The following is a 7,166-nucleotide window of genomic DNA, read 5'->3' as shown; positions in this document are numbered from 1 at the left end:
GGATTAAATATTGTCCTTTGTGAAAGATTCTTAAAGATTATTTAAAAAATGGGAAGTAGGATGAAGGATAAAATGAAGGGAAGTAACTAAATTCTGTAAGATCTATTTTTGTGTCTGGCTTTTCACCGTAACTTCAAATGATACAAGTGATAAATACTGAAGTGACAAGGATGCTGCTATTAAAGTAATAAAGATGAGGCCAACTGTGATAAAATGCCAAATATCTTCAGTAAGTATTTCAAAAAATGGCAGATAAAAATAAAGGAAGATAAGTGTAAAGTGATGCAGAAAATCACAACTTTTTACACACAGTAACAGGTTCTGAAAGGATGATTAACCACACTAAATGAGGTATTGAGGTTATAACTGTTAGATGTATACAAAAAAAAAATACCAGTGTAGTTAGATGTATACAAAGAAATATCACTGTAGTTATACTTAAAAGAGTCAGATGTTATGAATTGTTAGGGAACTATTTTAGAACAAAGAAAAATAATTTTTATGCCATTTTAGTGTGCAAAGCAGAACTACAGAAAAAAACTTTGTACAGAAGGGTGACCAGGGTGGTAAGTATCCAAAATGACTTCTGTATGAAAAGTTTACGTTTAAGTATGAAGGTACCATTCACCTGAAAAAGAGCTAAAGTGTGTGTGTGTTAGTGGTCAGGGGAGGGAGTGGAGTGGGCAGGGGGGCATGGACAACTGCAATAATGTAATAGAAAATGAGTGTCATGGATATCATGTCATAGAATCATAACAAAGAATGGCTTGGGTTGGAAGGGACCTTAAAGAACATCTAACTCTAACTCCCCGGCCATGGCGGGGATGCCACCCACTAAATCAGGTTGGCCAAGGCCACCTCCAGCCTGCGCTTTGCTGGTCTGTGCTATGCTATGCTGTGCCATGATGTGTCAGTTCTTCTAGCCTGACAATCCATAGTCTGATCCATGTATGTGAATTCTTATTCTGTCTACCTACCTCCTGACCATGGAGCCACCTCACAATCACTGGGAATATTCAGAAAAAAAAAAAAAAAAAAAAAAAGCTAGTCAGCAAAACTCTCTGATATTTCAAGTAAAGTGTCTCTGGCTTAGTTTGTCTAGTTCTAATGTTTCTGTTTCTGTTGCAAATTTGTATAGTAGTAGTACTAACAATACTGAATAAATATCTGTCTCTAAGTCTAGAACAACTTATAGCTTGTTCATAAAAGTATCTGCTTATGATATGGAGATCAAGAGATCTTTCACAGGCTGGAGAAACTGGCTGACATTAAGTTAATTAAGTGCAGCAAATGAAGATTCTGGACCTGGTGAGGAACTACCTCAGGCATCTATATATATGCGGTGGTTTTACTCAGGTGGGCAGCTGAGTTCCGCCATGGGTGCTCTCTCACTCCTCCTCCTCAAAGAGGAAGAGGGAGAAAATATGACACGATGATCTTAGGGTTTGAGATAAGGATGATTTAATTAAATTGAAAGGGGAGAGGAAAAAAAAAAAAAAAAAAAAAAAAAAGCGAAGGCTGCACAAAAACACAGAGAAAGAAAAGCAGTTACTCTCTCCTTCCCATCAATGAGCAATGTTTGGCCACTTCCTGGGAAGCAGGGTCTCAGTACGTGTAACGGTTGCTCAGGAGGACAGACACTTCCACCACAAGATTTTCCTTCTCTTTCCCACCTTTTATTGATGAGTGTGACATCATAATATCACTTTGATCAGTTTAGACCAGCTGCCCTGGTGATGTCTCCTCCCCATCACTTGCCAACACCGAGCCTGCTGGCTCTTGGAGGGTTGGAGGCAGTCATGATGCTGCACCAGTACTGTACAGCAATAAACAAAACACTGGTGTAATACCGGTGCTGGTCTAGCTACAAGTGAAGAGCACAGCACTGTATGGGTTGTTGCAGGGAAAATTAACTCCATCACAGCCAGACACAGCACAACATGCTGGGGGACACCCAGCTGGAAAGCAGCTTGGCAGAAAAGGACTTGAGAGTCCTGGGGGACAGCAAGGTGAACATGAACCAGCAATATGTCCTTGCTATAAAAAAGGTATCCCGGGTTGCATCAGGCAAATTATTGCCATAAGGTCAAGGAGGGCAGTCCTTCCACTCTACTCAGCATTGGTGAGGGTATACATGGAGTCCTGTGCCTAGTTCTGGGCTCCCCAGTACAGCAAAGACATGGAGAAAGACAGAAAGACTGAAGGCAGAATAGCAAAGGTACTGGAGAAAGCTCAGTAAAGAGCCACAAAGATGATTAAAAAAGCAACTCGTCTATGCGAAAAGGCTGAGAGAGCTGGGACTGTTCAGCTTAGAGAAGAGAAGTCCTGGGGGATCTTACCAATGCATATAGATACCTGAAGGGAGGGTGCAAAGAAGATGGAGCCAGGCTCTTTTCAGGGGGGTCCAGTGAGAGGGACAAACTGAACCACAGGAGGTTCCCTCTGAGTATAAGGAAATGTTTCTTTGATGTACTGGTGACTGAGCACTGGCACAGGTTCCTTAGAGAAGCTGTGGAGTCTCTTTCAATGGAGATCTTCAAAAGCTATCTGGACATGGTCCTAGGCAGCCTACTCTAGGTGGTCTTGCTTACAAAAGGGAGTTAGACCAGATGATTTGCAGAGGTCCCTTCCAATCTAAACTGTTCTGAGATTCTATAATTGTGTAAAGTCTTTGAATTTCTGTAAATTATTAAAAGCAAATGTAAAGAAAATAACAGCTCCAGTAGAATTGATTCAAAATATACTGCCATGCTATATTACTAGATTACTACTCAATTAATAAATTTGTTTAAATTAATAAATTAATAAATTTATTTAAATTAATAAATTTAAATAAATAAAATCTATTTTAATAACAAATTCCATCTGGAAGATTTAAAAAAAATAAAAGCCTGTAAGAGGTTGAAGCACTTTGGGGTTTTCTGGCTCTTCTGCAAAAGGCTGTGTACACTACCCAGTATTTTCTCTCTTCTCTTTCCTATGCCTCTTCTATCAGGTGATGTTACAGGTGAAGTATCTAACAAGCCATGAGCCACAAGTCACAAATTCCCCTAGAAGTGATCATTTCCAAGTGATAGAACTTCCTCCCAAGTAAAATGAATAAAAGCAGTATGGTGTCTGGGGTGAAGAGGCTTTGTAGAGGCTCATATGATGCTCTGTTTTGGATTTTTGATTGAAATAGTGGTGATAACACACCAATCATTTTAGTTGTTGCAGAGCAGTGTTTACACAAATTAAAGAACTTTTCTACTTCTTATGTTGCCTTGCCATTGAGGAGGCTGGGGGTGTGCAAGAAGCTTGGAGGGGACACAGCCAGGACAGCTGATCCAGATTGACCACAAAGACATACTATACGATATGGTGTCACGTTCAGCCATAAAACTGAGCTAAAGAAGGAGGAAGGGAGGAATATTTGGAGGGATGGTTTTTGTCTTCAAGAAACTGTTATGTGTGATGAATCCTGCTTTTCTGGAAGCAGCTGAACATCTGCCTGCTTATGGGAAGTAGTGAATTTATTCCTTGTTTTTCTTTCCTTGAGTGTACATCTTTTGCTTTACCTAGCAAACTGCCTTTATCTCAACCCATGAATTCTTGCACTTTTACCTTTCTGATTATCCCATCCAAACTGGGGAGAGTGTGCAAGTGGCTGTGCGGTACTTAGCTGCCTGCTGGCATTATAGGAGAATAGTTTCAGAAATTCTACCCCTGTGCTAAATTTCACAGCCACCAATAGCAATTAGTTGAAGACAAAAAGCCAAGCAGACAACATAGACAGTATGACCAAGTCAACTAATTTTCAATGTAAAGAGGAACAAAAACAATACTGAGGCAAGGCAGCATGAAAGAAAAAATATAAATAAATAAACAAAACAAACAAAAAAAATTTTGCACACAGTTTCATTACATGAACTGCAGTCATCCTTTCTTGTTAAGTACATTACAGTTTAGCAAATCATGGATATGATGTTAAATATAAGAATTCTGTCATGTTGAACTGGGGAGAATCCTGTCATTGTCTTCAGTGAAGACAATACATTATAACTGAACACATTAAAGCATGGTATATCTAGATGAAATTTATAGGAATCAGTCACAAATCACACATTTATCATGTGATTAAGGGCATGGATATTTTTTTTGTTTTGTTTTGTTTTGTTTTGTTTTGTTTTTTGTTTGGTTGGTTGTTTGGTTCATTGGTTGTTTTGTTTTCTGAATTGGGGTCAAAGTTTTTTGCATTCAGACTGTAGATTGTTCTGGATAATTTGTCCTCATGTCCTAGTGTAGAGAGTGGTAAAGTAAAACACGTGCAAATATTTCATTTTACATTGAGCAGGTATTTGAAGACTGAGGCGAATGCATTTCAACAGAAAAACTTAAATGACAATAGAAATGTAAAGTGCAAATATGATAATAGAAATCATAGATAATTTTATAACTTGATTCAGACATTCTTAATTTTCCCAACTCTGGGCTTGCAGGTCTGAATTTACATGTCAAAAAAATTTTTGAAAATATTTACTGGATTTAAATTTGGCATTATAAATTATATGTTTGTTGTCCTATATTAGTAAAGGAATGTTTTATTCCTTTAACCTTTGTAGTTTTGTTGTTGTTTTTCCCAGTACAGTGCTTGGGAACATAATGGACTGACATGCATTTATTTGTTAATGATGGCTACTTACCAACCTGGGAACTTACCAACCTGGGAACTACTTGCTGTAGCGAGGTGGGGGTTGGCCTGTTCTCCCACGTGCCTGGTGACAGGACGAGGGGGAATGGGCTTAAGTTGAGCCAGGGGAGTTTTAGGTTAGATGTTAGGAAGAACTTCTTTACTGAAAGGGTTGTGAGGCATTGGAACAGGCTGCCCAGGGAAGTGGTGGAGTCACCATCCCTGGAAGTCTTCAAAAGATGTTTAGATGTAGAGCTTAGGGGATATGGTTTAGTGGGGACTGCTAGCGTTAGGTCAGAGGTTGGACTCGATGATCTTGAGGTCTCTTCCAACCTAGAAATTCTGTGATTCTGTGTGATTCTGTGATTCTGTGAACTTGTGAACAGCCACCTTATAATTACAAATATGTTTTATGCCTTAAATGTGCACCTGCCAATGAATAAGCCAAACTGCAGCACATGGGTCACTTCCATTCTTCATATACATGTACATTATGAATTAAAAGTAAAATCAGTGTGCTTTAAGCCTAGACAACATATGGCATGCAATAGTACAAGCATACTGTACCATATGTCTGCAAAACACTTTCAGAAAGTACTTGGCAGTTCTCAACATTATACAATAAAATTAGATAGTGAAAATAATATATCATTTTGTTTTCATCAAACTAAAAAAATATTTTAATTATTCCATTGAGATTTAGTCCCTCTTGCATATGATGTGATAAGAACAAAATTATCCCCCCCCAAAAAAACTTAGAAGGATCTCTTTAAATTTCAAAAGCATTGTAGTCTTGTTTCTGTAGTTTCTGTTGAAAATCTCAACTTAGGCTCATGAAGAAAATTAACCCCTTTAAAAAAAATAAATAATAAATCATGATTATTTTGTTTGGCTATCATACTTCTGCACTAATAGAGCCTATATTTATATTGTTTTCTTGCCCATACCTGATGCACTTCACTATAGTATTTGAAAGCATTATGGCAAGCATAAGGTTTACAAACTCTTATTTTAAGTGACATTTTATATTCTTTAGAAATAGATGGGGATGAAACATTTTTCTGGGCTTATGTCAAGTCCTATACATTTAGCTTAAATCGCTTATTTTGCAATAAAATGAATGTGCTACAACCGTGTTAGCAAAAAAAATGTTAAAGAATGCAAGCCCAAAGCTAAGGGAAAGAGTTAAGATTCACAGAAGCAGTGAGAATCACTGGTGATCAGAGGATCAGATGGAACCAGATAAACCCAAATCATAAAATATTGAACAAAAGTGAAAGACAAAAGTAAAGGGCCTTTAGTCTAGATTGCATAACTAATATAGCAGACATCCTTCAGAGAAAACTAAATGTTACTGTATTGTCAAAGATCTTTTAAAACATATGGCATATGGCCATACAGACACTAGATGGAAAAATAAATAAATAAATAAATAAAATTATTCCTCAGATTTAAAGTGTGAGGCATTTCATTGAGTTAAAGAACGGAGCATTGCTGTAACTACTGTTACTGGATTAACCTGTAAAATCAGAGAATTTTACATATTAGTTGAATTAAATTTTCATAAATCTTTAATACACATAGACTTATGTCTGTTACATCAGTACTAATAATGTAAAACTTTATGTACTTATTTATTTAATGATTTAACTACAAAGTTTACTTAGAAAATTATTTTGTTAAAATAGTAGTTTCTTATCAATGGAACACTTTGTGTGAAGTGCTTTGTACACAAAATAAAGATCAAAAAGATCTGATCTACATAACCATGAATGTTAGTATGAACAAGTGTAGATAGACCACCAGATATATCTTTTTAAGAATTTACAAAGATACAAATATCCTTTTAACTTTCTTAATGACAAATTATCTAAAAAAACTTGGTTTGGAAAGGTCTTTGCAATACAAAGATGTAAAAATCATAGAGTCATAGAATGGCTCGGGCTGGAAGGGACCTTAAAGACCATCTAACTCCAATCCCCGTGACATCGGCAGAGATGCCAACAAACAGATCGGGTTGGCCAAGGCCCCATCCAGCCTGGCCTTGAACACCTCCAGGGACGGGGCATCCACAACTTCTCTTGGCAACCTGCTCCAGTGCCTCACTATCCATACAGTGAAAAATTTCCTCCTAATGCCTAGTTTAAATCTATCCTCTTTCAGTTTAAGGCCATTCCCCCTTTTCCTGTCATTATCTACGTGAGTGAAGAGTCCTTCTCCATCTTTTTTATAAGACCCCTTTAAGCATTAAAAGGCCACAATGAGGTCTCCATGGAGCCTTCTCTTCTCCAGGTTGAACAGCCCCAGCTCTCTCAGCCTTTCTTCACGAGAGAGGTGCTCCAGCCCTCTGATCACCTTTGTTATCCCTGCTCTGGATTCCCTCTGACAGGTCCACATCTTGTGGTGGGGCCCCCAAACCTGGACGCAATACTTCAGGTACTTAATCACTTAAGTCATCTTAGTATCTCTGTTGAAATAGAAATAAGCAAAATCAGGA

Source organism: Aythya fuligula, chromosome 1 (genome assembly GCF_009819795.1).
Source record: "Aythya fuligula isolate bAytFul2 chromosome 1, bAytFul2.pri, whole genome shotgun sequence".
NCBI classification, from domain to species: domain Eukaryota; kingdom Metazoa; phylum Chordata; class Aves; order Anseriformes; family Anatidae; genus Aythya; species Aythya fuligula.
Note: the sequence above shows the minus strand (reverse complement) of the source record.